The sequence below is a fragment of the Podarcis erhardii genome (assembly GCF_964252035.2).
Source record: "Podarcis erhardii genome assembly, chromosome: 9".
Lineage (NCBI taxonomy): Eukaryota > Metazoa > Chordata > Lepidosauria > Squamata > Lacertidae > Podarcis > Podarcis erhardii.
The window spans coordinates 23379625-23398273 of NC_138512.1; the positions used below are offsets into that span (position 1 = coordinate 23379625).

At 41.0% G+C, this 18649-nt stretch overlaps 1 long non-coding RNA gene across 4 annotated transcripts in view; it reads left to right on the forward strand.

The window, feature by feature from the left end:
• The first annotated feature begins 871 nt into the window (after positions 1 to 871).
• Positions 872 to 18649, forward strand: part of LOC309349697 — a 230293-nt gene continuing 212515 nt past the window's right edge. For 3 of the 4 annotated variants that reach the window (XR_014160098.1, XR_014160099.1, XR_014160100.1), the window contains exons 1-2: positions 872 to 953; positions 7987 to 8265. This is a non-coding gene — a long non-coding RNA (uncharacterized lncRNA). Of the gene's footprint in view, positions 954 to 7986; positions 8266 to 14403; positions 14607 to 18649 lie in introns of those variants that run through there. The other variant, XR_014160101.1, reaches the window with a different exon arrangement.

The following is an 18649-nucleotide window of genomic DNA, read 5'->3' on the forward strand; positions in this document are numbered from 1 at the left end:
AACCCGAGGTACCACTGTACTATAGTATAATCTTATGTGGGGCTGCCTTTGAAGATAATAAACTTCTAGAATGCTTTCTCATGTTCACTGTTCAGAGCAGATACTGTATCATCTGCAGTGGCTTCAGATACATTTCTGGGTTCAAGTAAAGTACTATTTTTAGTCTTTAAAACCCTAACTGTCCTTGGGGAATATTTAGAATACAGTAACTTCCATACTCATGGCTCTGCTTGGACTTTAGATCTTCCATTGAGACCCTCTTTGTGTGCCCCTGCCATCTGAAGTACAGAAAGTGTTCATGAAGGGCAGGGCCTTTTCAGAGGTGGCACCACTTGATCACCCTGCCTAAAGAAGATTGTTTGGTCCCATTACTAATCATATTTTTTATTTTATTTTAAGGCTATTTAAAGATACTGCTTCATGACTTTGATCTTCCTGAATGCTGCAGGTTCTGCACTGATCTCAACTACAATTTAAATATTTTGTTTGTTTTGCTTAAGTACATCTCATTGAACTTAATGGGGCTTACTGCTGAGTAGACGCGCATAGGATTTCACTGTAAGCTGTGGAGATTCCTTGTTCTATAAATAGCTAGACAGCTAAAGTCTATATCTATATATCTTGGCTATGTTATCAGCATAAACCAGTCAATTCAACTCTTTCTCTTGCCGAGTCCTGGAAATGGTTTTTCTGCCCAGCTAGAGTCCTTACAGATCTCAGTTAACAGCAGTTATGACCTAATGATGCTTACCTACCTCACTGCATTGTTGTTACAAACCTTATGTTGATGACATCATCAAGGGTTTTTAACCAATCAGGAGAGCCTGCTTGGCCAGAGTTCACTAGCTGACTGGTCAGTTAACAGCTGTCAGTTGTTGATCTACATTATCTGGATTAAGGATTGTTTTTATTATGAACGTCTCATGACCATTTATTGAAATCATGTTATATAGGTAAGTTTTAATTTATTTATTTAAAATTATTTTATTTCTTACACATTTTGGCTGAGATATTGAGATCAGTGAGTGGTAGAGCTATACTGAGGATCAGGGGAAAACTTAACTTGTGTGGTTTGTCTTTCCTGCATTGTCGAACAAGTATAACTATACAAGGTCTGGTTTGGCTTGCTTATGAAAGGGTACCATTTCTTCTCTCTTTTGACTGACTGATTTAATCCATTAGTGTTTGGAATAAAAAGCCTTATTCTACTCATTCTTCTTTATGTCCAAAATGTTAAGGAATACAGTAGTTAATATCTGTTTGGGGAATTCCGTTGTTCATGAAGGAGGGATTTTAGTCAGTGATTTCTTCATTTCTTGTGTGCCCTTAACCATTTTAACTGGTCCATTTTAACTGACCATTTTACTCAGTCTCCTTTAATAGAGCTTACAGTTTAACAGGAACTCTTTGCTTGTATTTTATCTTCTTTTAATTTAGCTGTGAAGAACTTGAACATCTTTCTTCTGGATTATGAGTCTGGTTGTAAATGTATCGCCAGTAAAGGAATTTCGAATTACAATCTACTCTCCATTTCAATATCATTTTAAAATAGCATTTTTAACCGGTATGCTGATCAATTTCAGTAATATATAATCATCTGTTGAGTTGATTCTCTGTGGTGTCACAACCTCCACAGTGCATTATCTAAGTGTATGCAAGACACAAATTATCTTCCAAAATATCAATAAGTTGCCCTTTTCAATTGCTTTCTGGGATTCTGGTTTATTTTATTTTATTCAAAGCAGGAGGAAGCTAAGAACAACATCAATGCAATGATTTATAGGCAAAAAGTTATAAGAACAAATCTGTATCACATTCTATGATTCATTATAAAAATCTTAAAATAAGCAGTTTAAATTAAGGGTGCCTAGGAATCACATCTATTTGAGACTTCCGGTCGGCGCCAGCGTTTGATGGCGGTCCTAGCCTCAAGCTCCGAGGCAGGACTGCTCCGTAAGTTCGGGTCTTACCCGCTACGGCAAGCGGGGGACCCCTAAAATCACAGGCGCTGAAGCCTGTGAGCAAGGAGATTCGGTGGGCACCTTTGCGCCCCCCCGGCATCGTGAAAGAGCCTTTTTAAAGGCTCCGGAGCGGCATCGGGGTGAGCGCGGTGCTGAGGATCGCTACCCAGCTTACGGAGTGAAGCCGCGTCGCCATTAACGGAGAGCGCCGATTCCTTTCTGAAATCAACGATTGGCAACAACAATACCCGTGAGTAAGATCGCAAAAGTAAGACGGGACTTAAAAAATTTAGAAGATTTGGCTGAAAACGGGAAGGCAAAATTAAGGAAGTCAGCCTCCCGGAACTGCATGATTAACGGAGCAATGAAAAGACTAAGCTGTGTTTAAATGGACTTTCCTTTTAACTCTTATTAAACCAGACATCGAAAGGATCTCCCCCCTGTTGTGCAGGAGAAGGGGGGGAGGAAATAGAATTAATTTAACCTGCAAAAGAAAGGGATAAGGAATAAAAAACCTCTGCTGCTGATACTTCTGGCCAGGCTGCCGGAGCAGCGATCGCCTGAAAAAAGGAACTGTCAAGTGAGCTGTCAAAAGACAGCGGCTACAAAATAAGACTTATTTTGAAACATACTCGGGACTTTGGTGGATTACAATTTTAACAGTAAAGTGCTACAAACTAAAGACTTTTAATGGGACTTTTGCCTTTGGACTTTCTGTTTCTTTGTTCTGGGTGCCTTTGGACGGTTACAATTTCCTCCTCTAGAGGGCTTTAGTTACATTACGGAGTATCCAGTGGGATTTTCCACTTGCAACTTTCCTGTGTGAATGACCTTGAGTTATGAGCAACCCGCCAGAAGAGATTTCAACAAGAAGTAAAACAAAGCAGGCTCAAAAACAAGCTCAAAAAAGAGGCTCCTTATCAGGAGCAGCAGCTGCACAAGAAAAAATAACAGCAGCATCAATGGAGTCAATGACACAGGCCCTGCTTAAAATAAATCAGTCACTAGAAGTACTTACCAAGCAATCTGCAGAACTCACTAAACAGTCTACAGAGAACTCTAAGAAATTGACGGAATTGACAACAAGACTAGACCTGAATACAACAACAATTTCATCTAATACAGATTCTATAAACCGTTTGGTTCAAGAATCTACGGAAACAAGGAGAATAGCCGAGAGTGCTAGGTCCACTGCTGAAGAAACCAAAGGAAAGTTTGCGCCTATTGTAAAAAAAGTACATGAACATGATTCAGCATTAGCCCTACTAGAACTGGAAAGGAAAAGTAAGAATCTGAAATTAAGACTGGTTCCAGAAGAGGAAGAGGACAAGCTCGGGGAATTCCTCACAGACAAATTTCAAGACTTCTGGAATGATGAGCTAGATGGAGAGGAAGACGAATTTATGATAACCTCAGCCTTTCGGATTGGCAGGAAGCAAGGGAAGAAGCCAAGAGATTGTTTAATTACCTTAGGATCAAAGGAACAAAGAGACAAAATATTGAACCTACACTTCCAGAAGGCCTTGGTCATTAAAAATTCCCAGATTCAAATCTTCAAGGATATTCCTAAATACTTTTTGGAGGTTAGATCTCAATTTAAAGAACTAGTTGATCTACTTAAGAAGAATAACATCCCATTCAGGTGGGAATTTCCACAAGGGCTGTCCTTTAGCTTCAAAGGGAAGAAAATTAAAATAAAAACAAACCAGGATAAAGAGTTCTTTTTGGAAAGAAATCAAGAGGATCTTCAGAAAGGAACTGTCAGCGAGGAGGAAGTACCGGACATCTCAAATCTATCATTTGGACTGAACCGAGCACCGACCGAGGAGGAACAACAACTTGGTGCAGTCGGTGGAAGGTCTACCCAGTAACCAAAATGTCTCTGCAACTCTTCAGTTGGAACTGCAATGGTTTGAACCACCCTCGAAAAAGGGGCCAAGTATTTCATTTATTAAAGAAGGAACATCTAGACGTAATCTGTTTACAAGAAACTCACATTGCCAGGATACATAGAAAACTTTTAATAAACAAGAGATTAGGACAAGAATTTATATCATCAGATAGAGTCAAGAAAAGAGGAGTTGTGATTTATGTCAAGGAAAAATTTGAACCAAAATTGATCTTTAAGGATGACCAAGGAAGATACCTGGCAGTGGAAATCCAAATTTATGGAGAAAAAATATTGATTGTTGGAGTTTATGCACCAAATGAGGGGAAGGCTGAATTCTTCAAGAAGTTGCATGAGACTTTAATGGACTTTTTGGACTTTAAAATTATAATGATGGGTGACATGAATGGAGTCGTCTCTACAAACATGGATAAGGCCCAAAGACAAACAATATCTAATGACGGAAGACTACCAAAGACTTTTTTTGACCTGACTGACACTATGGATCTGATCGATATTTGGAGAACTAGGAACCCTCTGGAAAGGGAGGGGACTTTCTTCTCTGAAGCAAAAATGACATGGACTAGAATTGATCAAATATGGATTTCCAGTAATCTGGCATCAAAGGTTAAAAAAACAGAAATCTGCCCAAAGACCTGCTCTGACCACAATGCTGTCAAGATGGAAATGAAACTGACAACAGCTGGAACCTTTAGATGGAGAATGAATGACACCCTCTTTGGAGATGGGGAAATTTGCAAAAAGGCCCAAAAAACACTTAAAGACTACTTCGAGATTAATTTGAGATCAGATACAGAAAAAAGAATCATTTGGGACGCAAGTAAAGCCGTGATGCGTGGCTTCCTAATACAACAGAATTCAATAAAGAGGAAAAAGCAGAATGAGAAGAAAGAGAAAATTTGGAATCTAATAAAAGAAGGGGAGAAGAAATTGAGATCTAAGCCTAAATCCCAGGAGATATTAAGAGAAATAAAATTCTATCAAACACAATATATGGAATTGATGAACCAGGAAATAGAATGGAAAATTAAACAAATGAGACAAAAGACTTTTGAATCTGCAGATAAATGTGGGAAGCTACTGTCTTGGCAACTGAAAAAGAGACAAAAATTGAATACAGTGACATCACTCGAAGTAGATGGGAAGTCTATCAATAAACCAAATGAGATAAGTAATTGTTTTCAAAGTTTCTTTAAGAAATTATATAAACAAGGGCCAAAAAATGAACAGGAGATAGAAGAATTTATTGGAAAATACGGACTATCAAAAATCTCTGAAAACAACAGAAGGAGTTTAAATGAGAAAATTACAGATCAAGAAATAGAGAGTGCCATTCAGGATATGAAGCTGGGAAAATCACCAGGACCAGATGGACTAACTGCGAGATATTATAAAGTATTGAAGGATTGGTTAATACAACCATTGAAAGAAGTCTGCAATCAAATTTTGGAGGGGAAAAAGGCTCCCGAATCGTGGAAGGAAGCATTCATCTCACTTATACCAAAGACAGAAACTGAGAAACATCAAGTCAAGAATTACCGCCCTATATCACTTTTGAATGTGGATTATAAAATTTTTGCAGACATTCTAGCAAAAAGATTTAAAAAAGTGCTGTTAGAGGAGATTCACAGGGACCAAACAGGCTTTCTACCAGGCAGGCATTTGTCAGATAATGTGAGGAATATTATAGATATTCTAGAACTTTTGGAAACTGACATAAATAGAAAAGCTGTTTTGATTTTTGTGGATGCAGAGAAAGCCTTTGACAATATTTGTTGGAGCTTTATGAAGAGGAATCTCCAAGGAATGGGGGTAGGCAAGAACTTTGAAAATGGTATAAGTGCAATTTATTCTGAGCAAAAGGCCAAACTTATTGTAAATGGTATGGTTATGGATGAAATTCCAATAGAGAAAGGGACACGACAGGGATGCCCAATTTCCCCTCTATTGTTTATATCGGTACTGGAGGTTCTCCTTAATATGATTAGAAGAGACCAGCTGGTTAAAGGTATACAGGTCGGAACTAAACATTATAAGCTAAGAGCATTTGCAGATGACCTAGTTTTGACACTACAACAGCCAGAAACTAGTACAAAAAGAGTTTTGGAACTTATTGAAATATTTGGTCAGGTAGCAGGTTTTAAATTGAATAAACACAAGACAAAGGTGTTGGAAAAAAATCTTACGGTGGGGGAAAAAGATAGTTTTCAAAGAGAAACTGGTTTGGAAATTACTAAAAAGGTAAAATATCTGGGGGTGAATTTAACATCTAAGAATGTGAACTTATTTAAAGATAACTATGAGAAATGCTGGGCTGAAGTGAAGAAAGATTTCGATATATGGTCAAGATTGAGACTTTCCTTGTTAGGCCGAATTGCTGTAATTAAGATGAATGTATTGCCGAGATTGTTGTTTTTGTTCCAGACATTGCAAATTTTAGATAAGATGGACTGTTTCAAGAAGTGGCAGAAAGATATATCTAAATTTGTCTGGCAGGGCAAAAAACCCAGAATTAAATTTAAGATTTTGACGGATGCAAAGGATAGAGGGGGCTTTGCCCTGCCGGACTTAAAACTTTATTATGAAGCAGCAGCTTTTTGCTGGCTGAAACCATGGCTACTTCTTGAGAATACAGACATTCTGGACCTGGAAGGCTATGATAATAGTTTTGGTTGGCATGCATATTTATGGTATGACAAGGTAAAGGTACATAGAAATTTCAAAAATCATATTATTAGGAAAGCATTGTATAATGTATGGAATCGATATAAAGATTTGTTTGAAAGTAAAACCCCCAGGTGGCTGTCACCAATGGAAGCTAAGGCGGTAAAAAGATTGAACATGGATACAGACTGGCCAAAATATTGTGAAATTATAGAATATGATGGTGAAAAGCTGAAACTACAGAGTTTTGAGAAATTGAAACCTAAAGTCCGAGATTGGTTACATTACTACCAGATTAATGAAACTTTTAAGCAGGACAGAAAACTAGGATTTCAGAAGGAGAGGTCAAAGTTAGAAACAGAATTGCTAGAACCCAATACTAAGAATTTGTCTAGAATGTATAATCTGCTGCTAAAATGGAATACACAAGATGAAACGGTTAAATCAGCCATGATTAAGTGGGCACAAGATATTGGTCATGATATTATGTTTGCTGACTGGGAGCAGTTATGGACCACAGGTATTAAATTTACGGCATGTAGTGCCCTGAAAGAGAACATAATGAAAATGATCTATAGGTGGTACATGACCCCAGTCAAGCTTGCAAAGATATATTATTTGCCCAATAACAATTGCTGGAAGTGTAATGAATGTGAAGGAACTTTTTATCACCTTTGGTGGACCTGCCCAAAGATTAAGGCCTACTGGGAAATGATCTACAATGAAATTAAGAAAATCCTTAAGTGGACATTTGTAAAGAAACCGGAGGCTTTTCTCTTGGGCATGGTCGGCCAATTGGTACCAAAGAAAGATAGGACCTTTTTTATGTACGCAACAACAGCAGCAAGAATCCTTTTGGCGAAGTATTGGAAGACTAAAGAACTACCTACTCTGGAAGAATGGCAGACCAAGGTGACTGAATTTATGGGACTGGCAGAGATGACCGGCAGAATCCGTGACCAGAGGAAAGAGACAGTGGAGGAGGACTGGAAAAAATTTAAAATCTATCTTAAAAATTGTTGTAAAATTTCGGAATGTTAAGATGTCAGGGGATTGGACACTAAGAATTACAGCTATAAATCGAAATTTATAAAGCAGAAACTCTTTTTAAAGAGAATTAAATATAAAAATGGGATGAAGAATTGCTAAAAATTTTGAAATTTGGATGCAGTGAAGGGGAGGTTTGGGGAAGTCGCATTATGTTTGTTTTGTTTTTTGTTTATGTTGTAAAATCAATAAAAATTATTATTAAAAAAAAAGGAATCACATCTATTTATACAAAAACATACCAAAACTGCAATATACATAAAGCTTATAATTAAGATCTTCTCTTTCAATTTCTGTTTATCGATCCAAAAGCATAGTGCTTGGCAGTGATAAATTACGTCTACAGAATCCAGTAATGATATTGAATTATCAATAAATAGTACCATTTTTGACAATTCTCTCTAGATCTTTTATAACTTGTAACAGTGGAGGGTCCCATGCCTCATCAAACCCAGATGCTGCTATCAGCATGCAAAGTACAAAAGTGAAGCTGAGCTGAGGTGCTGCGTCTGCCCGACTGCCCATGTTGAGGGATTTTGACTTTTGCATCTGGAGCTCTACAGACTGTGCTTTGGATTTGACTCTGGACTGTATCCTGACTGTTGGACTTCAGACTTGACTACTTGGATTAACCCTGGACTACATTTCCTGACCTTTGGACTTGACATGTTGACTTGCTGCCAGGTAGGCCAGGGGTTCAGCAAACTAATGTTTTTTTAAAATAAAAAAATGGGGATTGTGGTGAGAGAGTTCAGAGCAGCAACTTGGCTCCCTCAGCTGCCACTACCCATGAGAAAGCACTGGTGGGAAGAGACAAAGGCAGAAGGGAGGAGGACCAATTTAAGGTGTTGATGTTACCGGGGAGCCAGCTTGGTGTATGGTTAAGAGCGGTGGACTCGTAATCTGGTGAACCGGGTTCACTTCCCCGCTCCTCCACATGCAGCTGCTGGGTGACCTTGGGCTAGTCACACTTCTCTGAAGTCTCTCAGCCTCACTCACTTCACAGAGTGTTTCTTGTGGGGGAGGAAGGGAAAGGAGATTGTTAGCCGCTTTGAGAGTCCTTAAGGGGAGTGAAAGGCGGGATATCAAGTCCAAACTCCTCTTCCTCCTCCTCCTCTTCTTCTCCCTCCCCATAAAGCCATAAATTACACAGCACCCCAATCCTTGAAGGAGCACCTCACTCTATACCAACCTGTCCAAGCCCTAACACCTTCTTGGGATGTCCTTGTTGAAGGGGGATGTTGTTTGATGAAACCACATGAAATTGTAATGCTCTCTGTGCTACAGAAGTATAGTTGTTGTAGTTGATGCTTTACCTATTTGCTTGTAGTAACTGGCTTAACTATTACTTTATTGTTGTTTATATGGTTGTTTTAATATGAATACGCACAGGTCCCGCTATCTACTTGCTTGCTAAGCAAAAATTCACTTATCCGAACACAAATGATTATACCAAAATCTCGCTACACACATGGCTGATTCAGATATCCAAATAGCGGGCGTTTCTCCACTTCCTTACTTGTTTGTGCTTTATTGGTCTACAGCAGCCATTTTTGAGGAGAACCCCCAATAATATAATGTAGAGGTGAGCTTCTATACTGGCAAGCAGGTCTGTTAGATAGGTGGTTTTTTTAATTAAATCACTTCCTTAGCTAAGTCAACAAACGGCTCAACCAGCTACAGAATGAATGATTCCAAAAGGAAGTAACTCACAATTCCAATAAGTCATGCCTTAGAAAGTGGTACCTTTTGTCATCTAGGAACAAAGAAAACATCCACTGCTGCATTAGTCAGTTAATGAGGTGGATCCAAGCAATCCTTTCCCCCAGAGATGGTTGTTATAAAATTGGGTTACATATAATATCCAGTCCTGGCCCTGCTCTTACTGAAAACGACTTGCTGAAAGAAAGGCTGTTGGTACCCCACTGCTGACATCCTGCTCCTGGTAATTGCTTATTGATCTTGAAGTAGGTTACCTAGGGCCTCAACAGAGGGAAGATCCCTCTTTAGAAACGGCCCCAGTAAAAACAGCAACCTTCTCTCCAGAGCACCAAGAGATGCTGTTGTGGTGGATGAAGATGGAATTTAGAGGGAAATTGGGATCAAGGACTCCTCAGACAATCCCTGCTAGACTCTTTTGCTACCAGAAGTTATTTTTGAAGATTCCTCATCACCAACAACATGCAGGGATACTTCAACATTCCTGCAAAACAACAACAACAACAACAACAACAACAACAACAACAACAACAACAACTTCTTATCAGCCAGAGGACCACATTCCCTCATGGGAATTTTTAAAAAATATGTATGAATCTCCAGGAAGAACCCCCCCCCCCAAGCATTCTTCTTTCATGACAGAAGGAAAGTAGGTTGGAACTCAAAGCAAAACAGAATCAAGGAATACTATTGGAAACAATAAAACTGTAATTACAGAAACAATGAAACAATAGCTTCAACCCTTTTAAGGGTGGGGGGAACTGCTTTAAACATTGCTTCCCCCTCTTCTAGCAGCGGCACAGCAAAAAACAAGAACCAAATAACAAAGGAAGGTGGTCCCTGACTCACATCTCTCTCACATGGAATGGCTATCAGGCTTGGATGAAGGTGGTAGTGGGGGCTCATACAGAATAGATGTTATTTATAAGCCCCCAAATTCTTCTCTGGCTTTGATAAAAATATGAGATAGAGAAGAACCCACTGATTTTCTCGCACTCTCCCTGCCAGCCTATGCCATTTCCTCCTTCTAGCTCCTCAGAAAGTAAGCTTGGGAAAATAATCAGAGTAACTTTTGATTTAACGTTTTCTAGAAAAGTTACACAACATAAATTGCATCTGCCTCTCTTCCACACATCATTTGCTACACTAAGGGTGCAGTTCTATGGGATTCTATGATAGATTGGATATACTCCACTGACATCAGAGGCAGAGCTCTGATGTCAGAGAAGGAGATCCAATGTCAGCCTCTCTCGGTCTCTGATGCCAATGGCTCCTAGGAAAAGCCCTGACTCAAACAAAACCCCAATAATAATATTCTCTTCCAATCTCTTGCACATTACAGCTAACCACACCAGAAACGCTTCCTCTCTATCAAAATCTGATATAACCATCTAATATTTAATGACAAGATCTCAACTTTTCAAAATCTGGTTATACTTTTGCTGGTTTTTATAATAAATGCTGTCACCTTAACCATTTCTGCTTAAACCAAGTGTCTTCAGCTGCTAAGTCTTGCTTGGTTTTCAGTTGCTTTTATAGGTTTCTGGGTAGTCAATTCTAGAGAGTGCGTGAATGTATAAAATGAGTACCTATCTCTCTACAGGTTTTATTTTTAAAAAAATTAAAAACCCCTCCTGTTTTTATTTGTGTGTGTGTGTGTGTGTGTGTGTGTGTGTGTTTAGTGTAAATGGTAAATTTGCCTGCACAGAAGCAATACCCATCAAAAACAAAAACTAAAAACAATAAACCGCACAGATATGCCATGGTTACAAAATACAAGTTTGACATCCTCCCGCCTTCCTACCCATATCACACAGAGAATTAAAAAACAAAATTGATTATAGAGCTACACAAAACAATGAGCAGTGCAGGTACTGAAATTTTGATAATTCTTTTTAATAAAACAGACAATTTGGATCCATTGCAAAATCAAAATATCTTTAATGATCTGCACTATCATTTTCTAGTTCTTTACCACCTTTCCAAACTCTTGCTGCATATGGAATATAACTCCTTCAGTTGTATCCAGTGCTCTGTGCATGCAGTTCCACTGGTGCAGGGGGACTTCCTTTTCCTGTCCTCCTCCCTGTGTGCCCCCTAAATCTGCTCCAGGGGTTCCCCCAGCCTTTTGGAGCTGGTTTTGAGAATACATGGGGGGGGGCGCTGAAGAGGACAGGAAGAGAAAGCTCTGTTGCGTGCTCAGAAATCTCTCATGCCAGTGGAGCATTACATATGGCTCCCTGGGTTTGCATGTCTAGAACTTTCCATCTCCTTCCCCACAAACCTTTAACTTTTCCCAACCAGTTACTTGCCTTGAGTGACCATCTTAAAACAATTTCCCTTAAAGTTCATTGCTACCGAAAACCAGAAAGTTCCATAGATCTTATTTGTTCCATTTAAAATAAAAATAAAAATGTGCACCATTTCTTCATGCCTTTGAGCATTCTGGAATCTCATGTATAATTTTGAGCAATAATTTCATTCCACCAGATAACACCAACTTCTCAAAACCCACTTCTGCATTTGATTTTATCTGGCTCTACTGAAAATAAGATTGGCTCACTTACATTTTTTCACACACTTGTTAGAGAACTGTTCCTAAGCCAATATTGGTATTTATCTATTTCCCTTCTGTTGCCACACTTTAACATTACATAAATGTCCATCTAATTTTGGGCTCCCCTAGATGATCCATTTATTGAGCATTCATCCTGATTTGCTTGCACAAAGCTTAAATGGAGGTTAGAATTATATCAGTTCATTATTGAGCATTCGTTCTGATGAATTGTATGCCAATGAGTTTATACGTTTATACGTCTTCCCTTTAATAACCACCCCATACTTTCCCATGCATTTCTTCGTCGTTTTCCTATCTGCAGTCAGCCAATGTTTCCTTTCAAAAATGGATTTGTTGCATTAGGGCAACAAAACATTTTTAATCCACTCTAACTGCACAAACCTAAATCTCCCAGCATGCCTATGAATTCCTTCAACAAAACTCTGACAACACACAGAGACCCCTAGATTTTATATGTTTATATCTAACAGATGCTATCCAACCTCAGCAGATTTGTGCAAAATCTACTTTCTCCATTAGGGGGAAGCCTTGCTCTGCATTTGGTGAGCGATTTTCATTTCTCCCCAAAGCACTTTCAAGTCGTATTTTTTTCCTCATGAAACTCTGCACTCCTATAAATCCTGCTCCTAAAACCCCTGTTTCAAAGGGGGCTAGATCATGCCTGCTTTTGACTTGAATGTGAGCTGTTGACAGAAAGAAGACAGGCATCTGTTGATCAACAAGAACTGCTTAGTCCCTTTTCTTCTGGCTCCTCTGAGTACTTACGTGTGCATTAATAATAATAATAATAAAAAGCGCGGAACGCTGCACTCTCCCCACAAAAATGTCAGCCTGCTCCGAAGGCTTAACCAGCTGTCTCCTTTCAGCTCTGCTCACATTGTGACAGTTAATTCAGTGAAGTGCTCTGTGTAGTTCTCCCCTCCCTTCACAGGTCTCCTCTTTATACTAGTTGTCTTGAAAAGGAATACGGAGGGAAGCAACAATTTGGGGTTAGATACTTACAGTCAGGGCTGGATTCATCTGCCTCTTGTTCCACCTATAGTACCGACAGCATCGGTTGATTTTGAATAGTGCCAGTTCAAACAGTAAAATAACCCTCATGCGATACCTTATTCAGTTCCAAGCATAGGGTCCCAAGGGGGCAGTGCATTGTTTATGTCACTGATCAGTGCTGTGACTCTACCCTTCCTCTCTTTTTAGAGCTGTTAGGCTCATGAAAATTGCAGCAGGAATGTCTCCATGGAGAGCTGATTCGCACAACACGCCTATCTACACACAAACTCTATACTCTGGGACATTGGAAGCTGTTTTAGAATCACAGAATCACAGAGCTACAAAGTTGGAAGGGACCACAAGGGTCATCAAATGCAACAATCTTTTGCCCAACATGGGGCTTGAACCCACAACCCTGTGCTGGGCCCGGGGGTAACCCAAATAGCACAGTCCAGGTCCGGTCCCGAATCCAGGGATTCCACGAGGAGTCAGTCTGGCAGGGCCAAGGCAGGACACAAGGCGGCAAACCAGGCAAGGTCAGGCACAGGATCACAGGCAGGTTCTGGAAAACAGCAATGTTGCTCCCACAACCTGGGGCAGGGTCCGACAGCCTTTTATCTTTGTTGGGGTAACGGCCAGTCCTGATCCCCTGATGACTCACCTCCCTGTCTCGCCCGAAGGTGAGCACTCCTCCTGCAAGTACTCAGGTCTCTCCTCCTCTCAGACCTTAGTCTCTGCAACTCGGGAGACATCGGTGAGTTACTAGACCCAGAGGCCGCCTCAGCCTCACCTGACCCAACCTGTAGTGGAGCAGCTGTAAGTGATGGCCCAGCTGAAGGCAACGAGGTAATCCCCGCATCTGGAGCCAGGGCAGGCTCAGGCCCCTGACTCAGCCCAGCTGGTGTTTGTTGCAGGGGAACCTATGCAGACTGGGGCTCTTCAGAATCAGGCCCCAGACTTGGTTCAGATGCCACCTAAGGCAAAGGATCCAGTGCAGACTGAGACTCCTTTGGTTCTGAGTCCGAGCCCGAGTCCCAGGCTGTCTCAGACCCTGAGATTCAGTGTCTCATACACTACTGACTGAGCTATCTTGATTTGTACTGAGTCAGATCGTTGCTTCATGTAGCTTAGTGGCTCTCCAGAGTTTCAGGCAAGGGACATTTCCAGATGTCAGGGATCATCATTATTATTAATTTATGTTTATTATGGAACCCCAGACCTTCTGCATGCAAGGCAGGTGTCGCACATTGAGTTGTAGTTTTCCTCCAGAGCTGATTGGCCCAGACATTACTGAGGCCGAGTAAAAATGTCAGTACCTGAATCAACATCTCTATCCAGACATAGATAATTTGGAAAGTAGATTTATTATGGGAAATAGGCAAAATTCTGTTGTTATAGCTGTGGGGAATGGCGATAAGGCCAAGAACAACCACTGGGGCTAAGTTTGAAGCAGGAAGTCAAGGACGCCTCCAGAACTAATCGCTGAACAATGGTTTCCATGGCAGTCACACAATGACCTCATAGAAGGAGAAGGTGTTCAAGGTAACTCAGGCTGGGATGCTGATAGCAGCTGGCAGGTGCTATCGTGCCTTACAGCTTAAAAAAAACCAGCCAAGAACTCATGGATAATTTGTGGGACCAGTGAATAATTTAAGGGGCATTGCAGAACAAGTTGGATCTGGTTTTGTTCCAGCCAGAAGATGATGGTCAACCTCAAGCAGACCAGCAAAATAAGGTTAGAAGAGTTGAAGTAAACCATCTCATTGCCCCTGGCTGAAGACCATAGTAGGAAAAAGCACAGGGCATACTTGAATGGGGTCATTTCAGTTTGTGGCTCAAGTGAGACTATACATAGCATGTGCGCATAGAACTATGGGCATGACTCAGCCTATCAATTTTTTTTTTTTAAAAAGTCCCATTGATTTCCGTTGCAGAGTTAAGGATGTGCTTAAATTCTACTAAGGGATGTGGGTGGTGCTGTGGCCTAAACCACCAAGCCTCTTGGGCTTGCCAATCAAAAGGTCAGCGGTTCGTATCCGCACGATGAGGTGAGCACCCGTTGCTCTGTCCCAGCTTCTGCCAACCTAGCAGTTTGAAAGCATACCAGTGCAAGTAGATAAATAGGTACCGCTGTGACAGGAAGGTAAACGGCGTTTCCGTGCGCTCTGGCACTTGTCATGGTGTTCTGTTGTGCCAGAAGCGGTTTAATCATGCTGGCCACATGACCCGGAAAGCTGTCTGTGGACAAGCGCTGGCTCCCTCAGTCTGGAAAGTGAGATGAGCGCCGCAACCCCATAGTCGCCTTTGACTGGACTTAAGCGTCCAGGGTCCTTTACCTTTTACTTTTAAATTCTGCTTTAAATCAGTGGCACATAAAATGATCAGTAAGGGCCAATTTACTACTGAGTAACAGTGTGATGAGAGCATGGGTTCAGACACTCCTGCGGAATCTGTCACACAGCGAAAACTGTACACTGAAATTGCAGTTCAGTTCAGAATTTGTCACAGTGGTGTGCAACCAGTTTTGGGAGGTTGGGAGAATGGATGCAGAAATCTGTTCTTTTTGGTTTCTCTTGATTTTTCATTCCCTATATCTTCAATTAGCTACATTTCTACATCAGTTTGCAATAATAAAAATTAAAAAGTCTTTGGGGAAAATTGCCAGGATTTTAGTGAGCATTTATTCTAATGTACACATATTTAATGCGATTTTGCCAATATACATATTTTTGAAGTCCTTAATGTAATGCACCTTTGTATGTTATTTTCATTAAAATGTGAATTCATATATGCAATATATGTGGGCAGTCATATGTCGTGGGACACTCTTTCCAGGTGTCTCTTGAAGAGCTTTTCTTATGCCAAGAGGCCTATGCAGTTACATACAATCTTCTTGAATAGCTAATCCTTCTAATGATTGAACTATACTGCTTTGAATGGTCTTTAATTCTTTTTATTGCTGTATACTGCCCTGATATTTTAAGAGAGGGTGGTATGTAAATACTTTATTTACCTATGAAATGCACGCTTCCCCCTAATATACACAATTTTGTACACATTATTTCTTGGGAGAAATGCATAGGGAAATTTGGAGAAGTCCAGATTTTGAAGGAAAGCTGCATTTCCTGGGATTAGTTAGGTTCACACTGAAATGCCTACTTTACCTAATTCTCTCCCTCCCCTCCCTGTTAGGGAGTGGTAAATATCAGCTACGTTTTGCACTGGGTTCTAATGGAAGAAATCACTCCACGTCTTGCTATGTTCTCCTTAAATTTGTACTCTTTATATATGTGTGTGAGCAGGGAAACCCTACATTATCATTATTAATTTCTTGTAATGGTAAATTGCGTTCCCTTTCCATTTGATTAGTTGCTTTCCCGTCAACCATTCTGTTAAGTAGGTTAGGCTGAGAGAGACTGAGTTGCCTCAGGCTGCTTGTTGGGCTTCAAAGATCCCAAAGGAATCAAAACAGGATTTCCCCAAACTTAAGCACAATATTTGAGCCACCATACCACATCCAGAGTTAAGTTCTCAGTCTTTCCTTGAAATTATTGGCATTTGAACGCCAAACTTCTTTTGGATCATGGCCTCAGCCTAGTAGGGCTGGATCTGACATTTCTATAAAAATAATGATAAAAAGTAGGTACTACTTTACAGTATCCCCTTGGAGTTTAACCTGAGCTGTGCAATTTTCACGTCGGGAGTATCTGCATGTGATAAGCAGTATTCATCACAAACTCATTCAAGGGCAAAATGTTGTCATTTATAGCAATTCACTTTAGCTGAAGCTCAGAGAGCTGCAGGGAATTGCAGAAGAATTCTGTTCCAGGAATTTGACAGAGTACCATGGGATAACCACAGAGATCAACAGTGATTTGAGGATGAGTCAGACAAGAGTGCCGAAAGGTTTCACAAATGTTTATTATTATTATTATTATTGTTGCAAAATAATCTCTTAGGTCAGCTCAAATTCTAAGCCAGAAATAATTCCAACTTTGCAAGAGAGTTCATGGCAGATGGAAGCAGGTCGGGAGGAGGCACCACAGTTCAAGAAGGACACTGACAAACTGGAACGTGTCCGGAGGAGGGCAACCAAAATGGTCAAAGGCCTGGAAACGATGCCTTATGAGGAACGGCTAAGGGAGCTGGGCATGTTTAGCCTGGAGAAGAGGAGGTTAAGGGGTGATATGATAGCCATGTTCACATAGAGGAGGGAGAAAGGTTGTTTTCTGCTGCTCCAGAGAAGCGGACACGGAGCAATGGTTCCAAACTACAAGAAAGAAGATTCCACCTAAACATTAGGAAGAACTTCCCGACAGTAAGAGCTGTTTGACAGTGGAATTTGCTGCCAAGGAGTGTGGTGGAGTCTCCTTTCTTGGAGGTCTTTAAGCAGAGGCTTGACAACCATATGTCAGGAGTGCTCTGATGGTGTTTCCTGCTTGGCAGGGGGTTGGACTCGATGGCCCTTGTGGTCTCTTCCAACTCTATGATTCTATGATTCTAGGATGTAGAATGTGTTGGCTGCTTCCTCTAATTTAAATGTCATAAAATAGGATATTTAGCCTATCCAGGGCTGGCCTAAGACACCTTCTTCCTGAGGCAAAGGACAAGATGGTGCCATACTCCTATTCCACATTCAGAAGCTGACCGGGTAGGCAGGTTTTACTTCAACTCTGGTGACAAGATAGCATCTGAAGGCAGCAGGTAGTTTATAGGCTCCAGGAGAGACTACATGGCACATGAAACTCTGTCCTCCAAGAGGCAAATGGCTGGAATCTGCTGCCTCTGGCCACTGTCAGTTGCTGCCTGGGGCAATTTCCTCACTTTACTTTAATGGTAGGACTGGACCCTGGCCTTTACACAAAGTAGATGTGAAAAGAAAACTTACTGCAGTAGCTGCAGCCCCATAAACAATTCCGTTTTTCTAGTGATGGCCATGACAGTTCAGGTGAAGCCCTAAGCATGGGACGTGACCTCCATGGAAAGGAGCAATGTAAAGAAAAGTACAATCAGAGTGGAGGATATGGTGACATTGCTTGGATCACATCCAGTACAATAAACTGTCTGAAAGCCTGTGTGCACCTGACACAAGTTATGAAATATACTCTGTGACAGGTGCCTAGAGCAATCTTTGCTGAAGCTCAGGTGAGTTAATACTCACGTGCCATATCTTTGATGGTGTCTGAGATCTATGGTTCTAGTCCAGCTGCTGCTGATTTTTTTTTTTTTTTTTTAGTTGTTTAGTAGTGTTACTGAACTGATTTTACTAGCTATGGGCTTCCAATTGCACCTTTCTTCATTCTATCAGCCTACCTCTCGGCTCCCCTCCCAGCTAGCAGGAACTTGAATTCTAAGGAACTCTGAATTCTATGTGTCAGATGGCAGTGGTGGTTGCTCGTGAGTAACTAGTCAGGGCTCTGACCTGTCTTTTACAGGTTTTTATTTTGGTGCAAAACTATTTACAGTGCAGTACCACAAGTTCATGTCTGCTAGCAGAATCCGGGAGTGGTCGTTTCTGGGTCCTTCCCCAACATAATAGCTTCGTCACCCCCAGCCTTTTCCTTCCTTCTTTGCGTTTTACACCTCTGTGCAGGGCGGGCAATGGAAGAGGTGTGCTTCCCTCCTGGCCGGCTTGACCAGGAGCGGTGCTGAGGCTCCCAGCAGCATCCTCTGATCCCTTCTCTTCTTCCCCACTGGAGATGTGGCTTTCCCCACCACAGGAAGAGGAACTGCTTCACAAGATTTTCAGAGGTTCCCTGTAACCCAACTGCCCCTCAG